This window comes from Nansenia antarctica (assembly GCF_963989245.1).
Source record: "Nansenia antarctica genome assembly, chromosome: 1".
NCBI classification, from domain to species: domain Eukaryota; kingdom Metazoa; phylum Chordata; class Actinopteri; order Argentiniformes; family Microstomatidae; genus Nansenia; species Nansenia antarctica.
In genome coordinates, this window is record NC_137674.1 from 18,135,144 (window position 1) to 18,153,161 (window position 18,018).

Here is an 18,018-nt window from a genome sequence, read left to right on the forward strand (position 1 = left end):
GGTTCTGGTCATGAGCCAGGGACAGTGGGACTGGGCTGAGAAGGTAATGGCCTGGTGCGAATTAGAAATGAGGCACACACTCATTCATTCGTTAACTCTAGAACAGCCGTGGCTATTTTACCGACTCTTAAGGCCAATGTACACGGCGTGCGATTTTGTCGCACGACAACATTCGATTCTCAGCCTGCCTGGTCCGACTTCGGTGGTGTGAATTGAGAATCGAATGTTGTCGTGCGACAATATCGCATCGCACGCCGTGTGCATTGTCTCATTCAAAACAATGGAATCGAATTCGCGGTGCGACAAAATCGCACGCCGTGTGCATTGGCCTTTAGCGCCGACCTCTGGGGGTCAAATGACCATAGTCTTTCCAATGGGAAACGTGCTACGTACACACAAAGACCAGTAGTTGGCGCGTCTTGTAAATTAGCCCTGCCTCCTACATAGAAAAACGGCAAAATAGCGTTATACTAGCTTATCCTGATGTGATTTTGAAAATGTAAGTTATGCTGTGTGGTAGAACGCACATATCTAGGGTCCTTAGTTATTAGTTATTTATTTTTTACTCACAGGGTCAAATGACCCCACCCATGGCTGTTCTAGTGTTCATTCTCTCTCTCACACACATTTGTATTATCTTTTTTTTTTTATGTTTATTTATCCAGGTTAGTCTGATTGAGAACATTTATTTTTTAAGAGAAGCCTGGTCCAACACTGCTGAGTTTGGTCATGTGCCACAGTAATATTGTACTATACTCTGGACTAAGACACTTCTCAAAGGACGCTGACAGCTTCGATACTGACGTTTTTAATCTTTCTGTGAAGCTATTTTGCTCCCGTTCGGTGGGTGCTGCGTGGTGTGACAAGCTGGAGAAATTCATCCAATCAGCACCATTGTTACTACCGTTCCCCAACCGGTCATTCAAAAACACTCCTGTTTCATTTGAACCTTGCACAGCATTGTTTGCGAAGCTAAAAACTGTAGTTGTGAACCTGCTCAATATTCCGGAGCTAAGAAATCAAGCTCTCTGAAGACACAAGAACCCGATTAGCATCTGAAAGCATAATCAAACTGGGAAGTACTAAACAAATGTCTAATTCCAGAGACAATCAATACTTCAGCAGACCATGGCCTGCAATCATCCCCAGTGAATACCAGGAGTGTTCCACTGACATGGACCCTTCCTCCCTTCCTTCTCTGACCAAACCACTGTCCACCAGCATGGCCGTGCTGATTGTAAACAGTAAATGGACTGCATTTATTCAGATTCAGATTACGTTTATTGCCATTATGCATACACATATAGGAATTTGCTTTGGCGTTACAGTAAGTGCGTTTATACTTTTTTCACGTGTATACATGAATACAAAAACAAATACAAAAAACAGGACAACACAGGACAGACAACAGTGCATTGGAGACTAGTGCTACATATAAAGTGCAGTGCAAAGTTTTTCAGTGAGTCCAGTGCGTATTCAGTCCTGGGCAGACTTGGGGACGGGGGGGAGGGGGAAGCCAGAGCCATTTATATAGCGCCTTATTCCAAAGCACTTTACAAGGGCATCTCATTCACCCATTCACCCATTCACACACACATTCACACACACATTCACACACCAATGGCGGCAAGCAACCGTGCAAGATGCCGGGCCCGCTCATTGGAAGCAATTTGGGGGTTCAGTGTCTTGCCCAAGGACACCTTGTCACATGGCCTAGCCAGGGATCGAACTACCAACCTTGAGATCATTAGACGCCAGCTCTACCTCATGAGCCACAGTTAGTTCCTAGCACCAGGGGAGAATTTAACACTAGAACACCCATCGATGGTGTCATTTGACCCTGTGAGTACATTTTCTTTTATCTTTTTACTTGATCAAATTTCAGGACCCTCCTTTCATGACTTTTCCAAGACATGTGCGTTCTACCACCCAGTATCCTTACATTTTCAAAATCACATCAGGATAAGCTAGTATGAAGCTATTTTTGCTGTTTTCGGTGTAGGAGGCAGGCTAATTTACAAGACGAGCCAACTAGTGGTCGTTGTGTGTCAGTAGCAGCTTCCCATTGGAAAGACTATGGTCATTTGCCCCCCCGAGGCGGCGCTAAGAGTCGGTAATATATGCACGGCTGTTCTAGTGTTAATACAACATACCGTAAGATTAAAAAGGTCACTGGTCTCCTCCACTTTACTTGACCTCTCTCTCCTCGGAGACAACAGGGTCCGACTCCAAGTTAACGGTCATCATTTGAATTATTCATTACACATCTGCATACATACGTATTTTTACGTCGTATCAGTGAAAGTCATGAGCTTAGAATTATAAGGTTCTATCTCCGTTTAGGGTAGTTCAGAGATATTGAGCGTCAAAGTTTTTACATTCCATTATGTTTTGTGAGATGGAACCTTTGTATTTTATTAATTACTAACTCAAAAAAATTCAACTTTTTAAAAATAACACCACACAGGCATTAATAAACACCTAATGGATCAGATTATGTAAAAAACACAATTTTGACAAAAATGGAGATAGAACCTTATAATTCTAACGTCACGAAGTGACTAGCGCCGGTCCAGTTCAGAGGCCCTTAACCGACGCCTTTACCCTCTGGGACCAGGCAGGAAAGGCCTGTGAGGTTTGTATCTTTCGCATTATGAGAATTTTTGGGTTTTCTTTTTTTTACATGCCTGTTAAAGACAGAAGCCGTCCTGGACAAGGTCAGTTTTTTTTTTTGACAAATGAGTTCCATTACCGCCGTTCACCTTTCCCTCTCGGCTCAAAGTTACCATGGCGGCTGTCTCCTGACGCTCAGGCGAGTGAGGTTTAGTCATTTTTATGGCTGCCTTGTGACAAACGACATGTTGTCTCCCTTCCCCTTCCGCACAGCACGACACATGGCCCCATATGTCAACGCACACGCACGCGCGACGCCACACACACACTTTGGCTGATACCTGGGGAGGAAAGTGTGTGTTGTTTGGTGTGTGTCTGTGGAGGGGACGGGGAGGGACAAGCAGAAGCCCTGGGACCTCACGACTCAGGGAAGACCGCTCGCTGCTAGATGGTTCTCAGAGGACGGGACGGACGGACACACACACACACACACACACACACACACCTGAGATTGCTACAGAATCCAACATTAAATTGTGTGTCACCATTACATGCCTCTGAAGTCATACTGACACACACACACACACAGACCTGAGATAGCTACACACACCAACCTTAAATTGTGTGTCACCATTACATGACTTTCAAGTCATACTGACACACACACACACACACACACACACACACACCTGAGATAGCTACACACACCAACATTAAATTGTGTGTCACCATTACATGCCTCTAAAGTCATACTGACACACACACACACGCACGCACACACACACACACACACACACACACACACACACACACACACACACACACACACACACACACACACACACACACACACACACACACACACACACACACACACACACACACACACACACACACACACACACACACACCTGAGATAGACACACAATCCAACCTTAAATTATGTGTCACCATTACATGCCTCTGAAGTCATACTGACACCATATGTGAGTGAGTGATAAGAACCAACTTCCAGACCAGCACACACACCAGCACACACACACACACACACACACACACACACACACACACACACACACACGCATACACACACCAGAGTATAGAAGAGGGATGAGTGATGATCTTCACTCACGGTGACACTTTGCGGTTGCACACCCAAGAGCCTGGAGGAGAGTGCACAACCCATGTACGCACGCACGCATAGTAACACACCTCTCCAATCACACAAACACACACACATTACAGAACCCCTTTATGGACAGGTTTCTGTGTGTTTCCATGGCGATACCAAAGTGAGAACCAATTGCCTTCACTTCAAAGTCATGGGGACTTAAAAGCACTGCAGCAGAGAGAGAGAGAGAGAGAGAGAGAGAGAGAGAGCAACTTATCTCATGGCCAAGTCCTTCACCAGGCATCACTTTCACACACGCTGGTTAATTTGCAGAAAACCACTAGATAGCACTGTGAGTCGGAAGCAAGAGATGAGCTGAAGTGGAAATGCACTCACCACCACCACCAAATGGTAAATGGACTGACTTATATATCGCCTTATTCCAAAGCGCTTTACAACGGCCTCTCATTCACCCATTCACACACACATTCACACACCAATGGTGGCAAGCTACCATGTAAGGCGCTGGCCCACTCATTGGGAGCAATTTGGGGTTCAGTGTCTTGCCCAAGGACACTTCGACATGTGGCCAGTCGGGGCTCGAACCGCCGATCTGCCAACCTTGCGATCATTAGACGGCGACTCTACCTCCTGAGCCACAGCCACCTCCACCTTGGTTTTCCTTTTCAGATTAGATCATTTTTTAAACATTCTTTGCCTATTTCAGGGCTCCAAAAGTACTGGAAAAGAAATCATATAATATCCAAATAAAGCACTCATGTTTAGTAGTTGGTAGACTAATAACTGCCTGAAGTCTTGGGGGGCTTGGGGTTGGCATGTTCCCCCCATGTCCACTAGGGGTCTCTTTCACCCCACATGGAAAGACATGCCAAAGTGAACACCCGTCCCTGACCACGACGGTGAAGAACGCTACTTGGTCCCCGGGGCGCCGGGCGTCGGTTCAAGCCGCGCCAAAAGGGCGACCGCTGCCCCTGGCTGCCAGTGGAGGAATGGCAGCCCGGATGGGTTACAAAGGCAGAGGACAATTTCCACCTGGCGACCCGCCGAAGATAGTGCATGTGCTTGTGTTTGTGTGTGTGTTCACCTAAAAACTTGCATGTGTGTGATCAGAGTGTAAAACTGCCGTGTGTGGCCATTAAAAGACCATCAAGGTCCGATTTCTTCTTCTTAAGTCTGCAACCAATACATACTGGACCCTGGGTAGACAGGATATTGTTGTGATGCTCTGCCAGGCCTGTACTGCAGCCATCTTCAGTTGTTGTTTGTTTTGAGGTATGTTTAGTATGTAAAAGATCATTGTTCTAGACAGACATAGCATGAATGACATGATAAGACACCATACATGCCTTATAACGATTATAACGATTATGTGTGTGCCTCATACAAAGTGTTACCCAAATATATACTTATTCTGAGGGAGTGCTTCAAATAATCTAATCCATCAAATAATAAATACTTAAAGCATTGTTTTCTTGGCACGATTTTGAGATTTGTTGTGTAGCCGTTGAATAGAAGCAATAATTCCATCTGAGCCATGATTTATCACCAATATTGTCACTTGGCTCCTAAAAACTCCACCTCCCCACGACAATATTGACGATAAATCCTGGCGGTTATTGTTGTACCTGCTGCTGTTGCCAAACTGCTGCGCAAACCTGCGATAAGACAGTGCTTTATAATCATCTGCTAATACCAACAGAGAACGCATACCGTTGAACAATTTATTTGACCCAGAGTGTATTAGGAACAGGTGCTTATTTGCTTCAATGTCATTAGTGGGCTGGACGCGGAGAAGGGCGTTTATTGGAGACTGCACTTATTGGAAGTTTTATGACATCACACTATAGGTGTAAAATATGACAGGGTTCAGTGTAAAGTAATCCCACATTTGGCTCAGCTCTATTACTACTCATATTACCCATGAATGACCAATTTCATATTTCTGCTAAAGTGCCCTGTAGTAAGTTCTCCTCCCATTCAAACCTCATTTGTGGTACAGTATGAGAGACAGAGAACAGGTCACATTCACATCCACAATGGATGAAAGATTCTTCAACCTGAGAAAATCCATCAGAATTATAACTCTATTTCCACTTTAATAACTGCAAGAGACAGATAACGGAAAAAAAGACTTTTCCCACAAAGAAAGGGGCATTGAATCAATACTCATATAAAAGTGTGGTTAGTGTCTCCTCAGCAGAGAGGTATGTGCCATATTTCACCCTCTCCCCTGGCCTCGGGCACCCCGCCACCGATAAAGGGGGTTTGAAAGCCTCCCCGTCTCATTTTTACACTTTATCTCCATTGCACACACACAAAAAATGGAACTATGCAAACAAGTCTGAAAACTTGAAGCTCATGTATCAACAACAAGACTGCTAAACTGCTAAGCACAATTCCACAGTTTTCACTCAAATATCAATATTTCACTCAAATATTCTAAGGGTGTGTTCTCACTAGAACATTTGGGTTTATAAGTCTCATTCCAAAGAAGTCTGACAATAGATACCACGCCATCTGTCCGCATCCCGCCTCCGATCCTGACCAGGTCACTTCATGAGGACTTCATGCACATCAGGATCGGAGGCGGGGTGTGCACATATTTACATTACTGCATTTTATTAAAAAACGAAATACATTTGTGGGCCTACGAAAAACTATTCCTGCCATGTTCTCCCTGGCCAAGCAGCAGGGCCAAGAAAAGGGCCAAAAAAAGACCAACTTATAATAATAATATCAATATCAATTTTTACATGCTTTTTTGCATTTACTTCATAGAATCCACAGACGACCACACACTGGTGCACTGCAGAAGAAAGAAGAAGTGCTGAACAGGAGGCTGCCATTGGAGATACGGCCGTGGCAAACAATGCCATCAGACTGCTTGAAACCCAGACAGCAGTAATTGCAGATCAGGGGGCGTTTAGAAACGTCAACAGTGAGAGAGAGTCTACTATTGATCCAGTCCTTACACAAAACCATGAAGCAGCTGTACACAGTTCCATTTCCAAAGAAAGTCTGACATGGTGAAAAAGGCCAGACTCACAGTATGTGCAGGTTAAGGATGTGTTATTGTAATGCCATGTCACACCATACAGTTGCTGTATTTATGCAACTGGGATAATAAGCTTCATGAATTAGCTTTTTTTTCTTAGAGAATAGTGGAGCTTGAAGTGGAAGGGGCACATCACATATTCATTGTATCGTGAGCTTAGAATGATAAGGTTCTATCTCCGTTTAGGGTAGTTCAGAGATATTGAGCGTCAAAGATTTTACATGCCATTATGTTTTGTGAGATGGAACCTTTGTGTTTTATTAATTACTAACTAAAAAATGTCAACATTTAAAAAAATAACACCACACATAAACACCTAATGGATCAGATTATGTAAAAAACTCAATTTTGACAAAAATGTAGATAGAACCTTATAATTCTAACGTCACGGTATGTGGATGAAGCCAGTTTCAAGCTCTCTAAAGTGAGGAGATGCGGGAGGAGGAACGTCAGTGGGCAGAGGGCCACTGTTACAGGGCCAGGTGGGAGGGGAACCCATATCACCGTGTGCTGCCGTCTCCAATGATGGAGTCCTTTGCCACACACCAACTATTGGCCCGTACAATACAGAGAACGCCTCATCACGTTCCTTGATGCACTGAATGAAACACTGGTTCTACCTGAAGAGAGAGGGCTGTTAAGACCTGGTATGACTCTGCGTGTCATCATTTGGGACAATTTGTCTTCCACCTGCTTGCTCTCGCCTTGTGAAGGAAAGGTTTGTAGCATAGCCACGTATGATGATGCGGCTGTGGCTCAGGAGGTAGAGTCGGTAAAGTCTAATGATCGCAGATCGGCGGTTCTAAACCCCGGCTGGCCACATGTCGAGGTGTCCTTGGGCAAGACACTGACTGAACCACAAATTGCTCCCAATGAGCGGGCCGGCGCCTTGCATGGTAGCTTTCCGCCGTTGGTGTGTGAATGGGTGAATGAGAGGCCATTGTAAAGCGCTTTGGAATAAGGCGCGATATACACTCACCGGCCACTTCATTAGGTACACTTTGTTTTTGCTTGTGAACGCAGATATCTAATCAGCCAATCATGTGGCAGCAACTCAATGCATTTTAGGCATGTAGACATGGTGAAGACGATCTGCTGAAGTTCAAACCAAGCATCAGAATGGGGAAGAAAGGTGATTTAAGTGACTTTGAACGTGGCATGGTTGTTGGTGCCAGATGGTCTGTTTTGAGTATTTCAGAACGTGCTGATCTACTGGGATTTTCATGCACAAATCTCAAAGGGTTTACAGAGAATGGTCAGAAAAAGAGAAAGAAAATATTCAGTGAGCGGCAGTTCTCTGGGCGAAAAAGGTGGTTCCAGCTACTTCAGGCTAACCAACAGCTACTTCCCCCAGGCTAACCAACAGCTACTTCCCCCAGGCTAACCAACAGCTACTTCCCCCAGGCTAACCAACAGCTACTTCCCCCAGGCTAACCAACAGCTACTTCCCCCAGACTAACCAACAGCTACTTCCCCCAGGCTAACCAACAGCTACTTCCCCCAGGCTAACCAACAGCTACTTCCCCCAGGCTAACCAACAGCTACTTCCCCCAGGCTAACCAACAGCTACTTCCCCCAGGCGATCAGGCTCATAAACAAGCCTACTGAGGGCAAGTGACTATTTATCACTCAACACACCCCACACACACAGACTACCTACCCTTAAGCACACAGTCAATATATTCAAATACTACCTCTACCATCCACTGCCACCTAGTGTAATACTTCTGCTATTGTATTACTACCACTATCGTATTGCTCAGTTTGTCTCGTCGTATTTGTCTTTTACAACTATTGTCACACTAGTTATCTCACTTGTCTCTTACAACTACTGCCATTTTATTAATCTTGCCTTATTCGCTTTTTTTTTAAACTACTGCCACTTTATTTCTCTTGTGGAGGAACTGAATTGTAAGTATTCTACTGTTCCACTTGTATAATGGGATGTAACAAGGAACTAATAGTAATGCTGAGCAACAGGGGAATAACAGAATCTGCAGGTTAATCAGGTGACCCACAGACTGCAGGAAGTGAGAGGCCATTAATGACTGTTATTACTGACTGAGGTTTACCACCCAACAATGTCAGTCTGCTGTAGGATTATCATTCTTGACTAAACTACCAGCTGTATTTAGTCAATTGATATTCTGATGGGATTTAATTCAAAGTCAGTATACTGTGTATGTTATGGAAGGTCTTGCTTATGATGACAGTCATGTATGTATGTTGGTTCACTTACTTTAGACAAATGTAAATGTAACAATAAACTTGAAGCTTGGAAGCATTTGGTGCAGCAGTGACATCATCAATGAAGACAAGATGTTCAGCCGTGACATCATCAATGAAGACAAGATGTTCAGCCGTGACATCATCAATGAAGACAAGATGTTCAGCCGTGACATCATCAATGAAGACAAGATGTTCAGCCGTGACGTCATCAATGAAGACAAGATGTTCAGCAGTGACATCATCAATGAAGACAAGATGTTCAGCAGTGACATCATCAATGAAGACAAGATGTTCAGCAGTGACATCATCAATGAAGACAAGATGTTCAGCCGTGACATCATCAATGAAGACAAGATGTTCAGCTGTGACATCATCAATGAAGACAGGTGAACCAGTTCCAGTAGCAGCCATACAAGCCCATGCCATAACCTCCCCTCCACCATTATTTCACAGATGAGGTGGAATGCCAGGGATATCAGGCAGTTCCTTTTTTCTCCACGCTTTAGACTTGCCATCACTCTGGTAGATCTTAATGTTTGTCTCATCTGTCCACAACAAGGCAAGGCAAGTTTATTTGTATAGCACATTTCATACAGCAGGGGCAATTCAAAGTGCTTTACATACATTATTTAAAAATACAGCAAGAGGAGCATAGTAAGAAAATAAAAATGTGCAAGTGATATTTGAGTGATACCAAGCCAGGGAGCACTCGGCCTAGACCAGTTGCTCCAGGGCGCTTTACTCAACTATCCCTTTTCTGACACTATTATTTTCATACAATATTTCGTAACACCATTCTTTCCTTGTGAGTGGAGGCACGCTAACGTGGGACCTGCACCGGACTCCCCCTGGCCTGGGTTCGCAGTCCTGCCGTGCACGCTACCCCACCCTGCCGTACACGCTACCCCACCCGCAATGTCCTCCCCTTCTCACTCGGTTAACAGGGTACTTCAACCGGGGTCTGGTTACCCCTTAATATCCAGGACTTCCCGACCCAACACCCTCCAGTACTCTTTTAGGTACTTCCCGCCAATTCTCAAACACTATTGGTTCCCTGAAATAGTACGTATAGCAATGGTTGTCATTTCCAAATGTTGAAACCAATATGGAAAAAAATAATTACATTTGAGAATCTCTACTATAACCTTTGCTTTGCTTTGGTTACACACCTTGGTTCAAATCCAAACTGTTGAAGTAGAGAGCTAAACGAAGACAAAATGCTTCCGCCCTCTTTCCAATACTTGACACTGTATCTCAAACCTATATTGGTAACTACTTTACTTACTGGCCTCTGGCGTCCCTCCACTTATCAAGGAATTGAAGCCCCCCCCCCCCACCCATCTAATTTTTAATATCCATAAAATGTCCTGTGTGTGTGTGTTCCAAATTTCTCTTGATCATCTTAAAGAGTCTTCTCTCTTCCTGTCTATACCTCCTTCCCTTCCTCCCTCCCTCCACCCCTCTCTCTGACGTTGGAAGTGTCTTCTCTTTGGTGGGCTGAGGTAGAGATGAGCGAGAGAGAGAGAGAGAGAGAGAGAGAGAGAGAGAGAGAGAGAGAGAGAGAGAGAGAGAAAGAGAGAGAAAGAGAGACAGAGAGAGACAGAGAGAGAAAGAGAGAGAAAGAGAGAGAAAGAGAGAGAGAGAGAGGCACCTCAGACACATGTACCCTTAAACTCCGGCCCCTCCCCTCAGCCAACACTTCCACTTAGGCCCCATATAAAAAGCCTGCCTTCCCACCCACCCACACATACCCCCCTCCCCTCCACATCCTCATTCCTGACAGCCAGGACCAAATGTACAGCCAGACTGCACATCAACCTGGCTTCTGACTACAGTAGTGAAACAGATTTTTCTTTTTTTTCTAATTAAAATTTCCAACCGACTAATTATCTCCTAATTATCTCTGTGATTAAGGAGTACGGTGTGTCGTTCCCTCCCAGCGCTGACAGCCACCCTGATGAGGATTAATGCAGCCTGCTCTGTCCACAGCTCTGAGGCAATGACAACGCCACTGGCAAGGCTCAGTGTCTGTCTGTCTGTCTGTCTGTCTGTCTGGTGAGTTAACACTATAACAGCTGTGGGTGGGGTCATTTGACCCTGTGAGTATTTGTTTTGCATTCAATCAAACTTCAGGACCCTCCTTTCATGACTTTTCCTAGATATGTGTGTTCTACCACCCAGTATCCGTGCGTTCTACCACCCAGTATCCTTACATTTTCAAAATCACATCAGGATGAGTTAGTATGAAGCTATTTTGCAGTTTTTCTATGTAGGAGGCAGGCTAATTTACAAGACGTGCCAACTAGTGGACGTTGTGTGTAAGTAGCAGCTTCCCATTGGAAAAAACTATGGTCATTTGGCCCCCGAGGCGGCTCTTATAGTAGGTAAAATAGGCACGGCCGTTCTAGTGTTAAATGTCAGCCTAAAGGTCAGTAGCCAACACATAAAATAAAAAAAACATCAGAAAACTATCACTATGTACACAGTGTCACCGGAAGCCCATAGCAGTGGTACAGTGGAGACAAGGTTACAACCCATCCATACATCATTTATCCACATGGAGTTGGGAACTCTATTCTAAAGTGCTTTTTTGTTTTCTATTATTCAACGTTTGACCCAGATATTCTTCACCCCATCTCATGTTATACATTAAACAGAAAGAACACAGAGCTTGAGGTTCTAGAACACTGAGTTGGGAATTTGAGGTTCTAGAACATATACCTCTCCTCCAGGGGAGACTGGAAGTAAAAACTCACTCATTCACGACAAAGTTTCCCTCTTTAAGCCGGAGCCGAGTGGAGGGCCTCCGTGACAGCAAGGAGAGCAGTGTCAACAGAGTGTCACCAGCCTTAAATCCCAATTGGTGAGAGTCAAGGAGGTTGTTCTGAAGGAGATAGTGAGAGTGTTGGTTAGAGACAGCCATGTTCAAGGTTTTTTTTTTCTCAATAAGATGACTCCCCCCCCCCCCCCGCCCTGCTCAAGTCTGGGACCTGAACCAACAACCTCCTAAGGTTGATGACTCACAAAATGGCAAACAGCCCATATTGTTTGTTGATGATATATCCATGGCCAATTTACAGAGGGGGGTTTAGCTGGCAACAACTTCAGCTCCTCTTCCAAGAGAGTAGCGTCATTGTGGAAGCCTCAGTGTTCTCACCACTTCTCATTCAACCTCCAAAGCGGAGACAAAAGACCCTGGCACAAGGCACAAGGGGCCTGGAAACACATCTTTAAGCCTCCTTCAAAACTGAGATTCTCTCACTGGCCTTATCTTCTCTTCATGAAGGAGTCTTTGTAGTTGAGGAGCTGCGCACGCACGCATGCATGCACACACGCACGCACACACACACAAAGGTCTAAACACTACACAGTATCTACAGCCAAATGCTCAATGTTCTTCCTAGAACATTTATCTTGGCGCTGATACAAATCCTCCAAGAATATAACCCTACTGCAGATACTGTACACGCAGAGAGGCCCCCCATAAGAATATTAATCAAGTGCAGATAACAGGTTTTTTACAAGATTAAACTTCTAAAAGCAAATGCATACGTCCATGGAAATATTAACCTGTGACAGATTTAGAGGAAAAACTCCCCCGGCAGATCCTACAGCAACATGAATCTTTAGTAGATATGTTTTTTTATTATTATTATTAAAAAATAAATAATCTAGGATTATACAGTACCAGTCAAAAGTTTGGACACCCTTCCCCATTCAATTGAACAGGGAAGTGTGTCCAAACCTTTGACTGGTAACTGTTACACCTCGGTATCTCTGCTATGACTGAGGTCTCCCCTACCTACCACACTGCAGAGACTGCGGGCGGCATGATGCCATTTCAGGACATTTCTCACAGCTGATAACGTGTCAGGGGGTTCAGTCCAACAGGTGCGACGGCAATTCCGCCTTATCTCGCCTCCCCCCCGTAGGCCGACAGACTGGCTTGGCGTCTTTAACATGCAACCCTGGTCACCACCTAATCCCTGAGACTCCCAAAGAGACGCCATGCAGGAAGTACATCCGAGCACCCCCCCCCCCCCCTGACAGCCTTTGCATTTATCCGGGGTGGCTGTGGCGCAGGAGGTAGAGCCGCCGTCTAATGATCACAAGGTTGGCAGATCGGCGGTTCGAGCCCCGAAACGCCGATCTTGCCAAAGTGTCCTTTGGGAAGACACTGAACCCCAAATTGCTTCCAGTGAGTGGGCCAGCTCCTTGCATGGTAGCTTGCCGCCATTGGTGTGTGAATGGGTGAATGAGAGGCTGTTGTAAAGCGCTTTGGAGCAGCTTTGGAGCAGCAAAAAAGGCGCTATATAAGTGCAGTCCATTTACCATTTATCCCCAGATGTTTACCTGCGCGCGTGTAGTTGATCTGCTAGTGGTGCTGGCTCGACACTGTCTTGAGAACTGGGATAGTGTTTACTGGACAGGGTTGACCCCTGAACTGTCTGCTTAGAGAGTGGACAAGATGCGGTCTTAACCTTTGACCCCCCCCCCCCCTCCCTGTGTGCGTGCGTGCGTGCTTTGAGAGGGAGCCTATGAGTTTCACCGTGGACCCCTAACGAAATGGAGAAATGTTACCCAAGGTTGTGTTGAGGAGAAGGGAAGGGGGAGGAATCTAAAATGGACACAGTCTCAAACTAAATGTGATCGCTCAGAACTGTCTCAGCTCCAAAGAGAGGAAGGGGAGAGGAAGGTAGCGGATGAGAGATGGAGGAAAGGAGGAACAAGAAACAGAGAAGGAGAGAGAGCGCAGATCCACTTCTATTGTAATGCTTGTGTTACAGTACCTGCCAATAGTCAGCTAGCCTAGAGTCAGTGTTAAGTGAGGGTATTCTGCTTGGTTCCATGTCTTCATTTTTTGTCCCCCACGCTGAAATCGGAGAGGCGACTATGATTCAGCCTCTGTCCATTCGAATGTCGCAAGCTTTTTCTCCGAAACCACTTTTAAATGAGATATAGATGGTTTGACATATCTTGTGCTTCTAATCAGGTGAGGAATTGGTAGTGGTAGTCTTGGTAACAGTGACCTTCCCCCTTCTTGTAGAAAACCTTTTGTTGCTATGACTCAAAACACTTTCACATACATCTTTCACTCACATAAAAAAAAAAGGACAGCCACTTATTCCGACACTGCATGGTCCTTATTGCCCCCCACTGATGAAATCAGAGACTCAGACTATGAAACAGTGTCCGTTCATATGTCATAAGCTTTTTCTCAGACACCACTGGGATAATTGTGATGAAACTTGGGTGAATAATGGGTCTTGCTACACAGATGGGTCTTCCAGTACAGTTCCTAAAATAAAAAAACACAGTATTCACTTTCCAAATGTATTAACACCCTTCTTGATGGTAAGATACTGACATGCCTACAAAGTTTGTGTTAGCATAATCGCTAATCATGACTAGCTACCTTGCCAGCAAACAGCTGTATCAGGTATCTTAGCCACAAGTCACAAGGCTTTTTCCATTTGGGAATCATATTTTGTATACATAAATACGGAAACCAGTTGTTACGGATAAATAATTACGGAAACTAGAGTTGTGTAACCTTTTTTTAGGTTTATAGTAGGGATGCACCGAAATGAAACTTCTTGGCCAAAGAAGAAACCGAAATGAAGGAAACACTTGGCCGAAAATCACATCTCACACACTCGCTAGTCAAGCCAAAATATTGCAATGCAATGGATTGGGTGAGTAATCCCCACTGCTACCTAGTTAACTAGAACACTACTTCACATTGTTAGCAGGCTCAAAAAAACAAGCTGTGTTTAGGGATGCTCCAATTTATCGGCCACCGATTTAAATCGGCCGATTTCACTCCAAATGACTCGATCGGTGATCGGCAAAAATGGCCGATCGCAAAAACCGATCTTTTTTTTTTTTTTTTTTCCTGGGGAAGACAGATAACTGAACAGAAAACATAGGAGGACGTAACAGTATGTAAACCATGAAGGCCACGTTTATGATGTCTTTTATACAGCCATATCACTGACTTGGGCTTCAGGCCCTAACTGGGTGATAGGCCAGACTTTTACTATGCCATAAAAATGGGTCTGCGTTTGCTTGGTGCCTAATGGATCAAAACTTTTGTCTAAAAAGCAAAAAATATGTAGGCGATCCAGTCAGTAGGCCTACAGTTATGTATTTTTAAAAAAATCGGTATCGGTATCGGTATCGGTTGATCTTGAGGAAAAAAATCGGTGATCGGTATCGGCCCCAAAAATCCAGATCGGAGCATCCCTAGTTAGTTGACTAGCGAGTGTGTCATTGATTTTTAACAACACTGAAATGTATTTACATTTTTCTAAATAAAAGTCAGAACATTAAATGCAAAAGCTATAGCTCACTAAGCTCACCCATCGCAAACGGGCTAGTAGGCCAAAGGAGACTTCTGTATTCAATGAACAAAGAATGCTCACCATAACTTTAAAAAAAAAACTTGCCCACTGATTAGGAACACTCTCACATTACTTACACAGGGCACTGTGTATATATATACAGGGTTCCCACACCTTCTGAAACATCAAATTGTTCAAAACTCAATTCCCTCAAATTCAAGGATCCAACACGGCATAGTTTGAGACAGATCTAGATGAGAATTTATAGAATAGGAACTTGAATGTGTGAACACTAGATGGTCTCTTGCCTTCTCTACCACAGCACAGCAAAACAATATATTGTGAAATATGTTTTAGAGAGAGAGAGAGGGGAATTCAAGCACTTTCAATGACCCATGTCTATTTTCAAAAACTTTTAAGGCTGTGACTTTTTTTGTCAAATTCACAAACTTTCAAGGATTTCAAGGACCTGTGAGAACCCAGTAAATATATTTAAAAAAACTCCTATCATATTTTCATGACGATGTTTCAGACAGTATGCATTATAATGGGGTACAGATCGTGGCTACAAACCTGCTTGGCCAAACTCTTGGCACATTGACTTCATGTCTTTGAACCCTGTAGTACCGATAGGTGTGTCAAAACCTCATTTCAAAACAGGGTTCTATTTCTTAAAGGATTTATATGGTTATTGATATATTATAGGGTGATATTTCTGTGAAGAAAAGAAGCTTCAGCCTCTTGCAACTCTGTTTCTCAGCATGGCCGGTCGCTCAGTACAGCTACAGTTTGTTTCCCTTTTCATCTGAGCCTTTTGGACAGGCGTGTGTTTGGCGAGACTGTTAGAAAGTTATTTAAAAGTGTAAATGGCATCTGAAGGTGACGTCTGACCTTTCCGCACAATCTCCCGTCTGCAGACGCACAAACGGTGATGGATCGTCTCAATACAGTAAACAAGGAGCGCCGCTTGGCACAGAGGACACGCACGCACGCACGCACGCACGCATCCACGCACGCACGCAAATACCTGCTAAACTAAGAGAGATAAACGGAGGAAAGGACTAGCAAGCACATACTGTAAGAAGAGAGGGAAAGAGACAGAGGACAGGGAGACGGAGGAGGAATCTCGGCCTAAGAGTGATATCGAACGAGAGAGAAGATGGACGAGAGTTGAGAGAAAGACAAAGACTTTGAGAAAAGAGGGGAGAGGAGGGGCGAGGTCATAATAAAAGCCTGAAGCGTCCATAGGGGAGGGGAAATAAGAAAAGCAAAAGTTGTGGGGGGGGGGGGGGGGGGGGGGTTCAGGGGGGGTTCAGTGGCAGAGAAAGGGGACAGCCCTGTGTGTGTCTGTGAAGAGAGCACGGCGATACCATCTCCCTCTCTCTGCGGCCAGGAAGCACCCACAATCCATCACTGACAGAGCCCTGACAAAAACATCCTTAATACAACTCACGCTCGCGCGCGTGTACACAGACACAGACACAGACACAGACACACACACACACACACACACACACACACACACGCACACAAAGATACGTTCGTGCACCTCACGCACGGACTGTTCACCACAAAGTCTAGCCAGTGGCGGTAGAGGTGTAAATATGAGAGGGTTGCAAAGCAGGTGGGAAGTAGGCGTGCACCTTCCCTCTAACTATGCACTGCTGCGATGGACGCATCATAGCTCCCTGTGTACCTGTTACACACGACAACAAAAAAACTAAAGTACAAACACACACACACACACACACACAAAAGCACTCATACACAAACACAACAGCACAAACACACACACACGCACCATTGAAGTACATTAACACTAGAACAGCCGTGCCTATTTTACCTACTATTAGAGCCGCCTCGGGGGTCAATATTTAAGCCCCTTTCACACATACGAGCCTTCCCAGTAGATTCCATGACATTTCCAGGGTCGGTGTAAGTGTGAATGGGACTGACCAGGGAAATCCGCACAGGCAATTTCCCTGGTCGAGACCATGTATAATTCCATGAAATTTGCAGGGTCGCTGCATGTCTGAATGGACCCTGATTATTGCCTGGTCAGTCTCCTTTCACAGCTGTCCTGCATTGCGCAACCAGCAGGGCATAGCGCATAAAAACTGCCCCAATATTGCTACTGCTAAATATATTTCCACAACTGGACACTACTTAATTTCCAATCATAGTGGAGGTATGATATGGCAGATTTATATGTATTAAAGGCTTTTTTAAAGGCATTTTTAACGAACTCCCAGTCAAAACACGAAATTCTGTGCTCACTGCTCACTACCTTTTCCAGTTCAACATAAACTCAACATTGAAATGCTGCTATTGTTTGCGAAGTTACAAGATCCTTACATCACACCATTTTTTTCAAAGGATGCGAAGTTCTAATGTAGCCTATGGAGACGTTGTAGTTGATCTCAAAGTCTGTTCAAACCCAGGCAGCGAGACCAGCAGGAAAACACAACTACATCTTCTATGTAATTTCTTATGCTTATAATATGCTTATCACCAAGTTCTCCCATACTGTGCTTATGGACTAGTATAGTATGTTTATATCAACGGTAATCAAGTGCTTTAGTTGGCGAGCGCACGCACCACACATCATACCTCCATCCCACATGTATTTATCATCATATTTTTTA

At 44.5% G+C, this 18,018-nt stretch overlaps 1 protein-coding gene across 1 annotated transcript in view; it reads right to left on the bottom strand.

The window, feature by feature from the left end:
* Positions 1-18,018, bottom strand: part of prkn (parkin RBR E3 ubiquitin protein ligase) — a 65,278-nt gene that overhangs the window by 17,589 nt on the left and 29,671 nt on the right. The gene's annotated exons all lie outside the window — the stretch shown is intronic.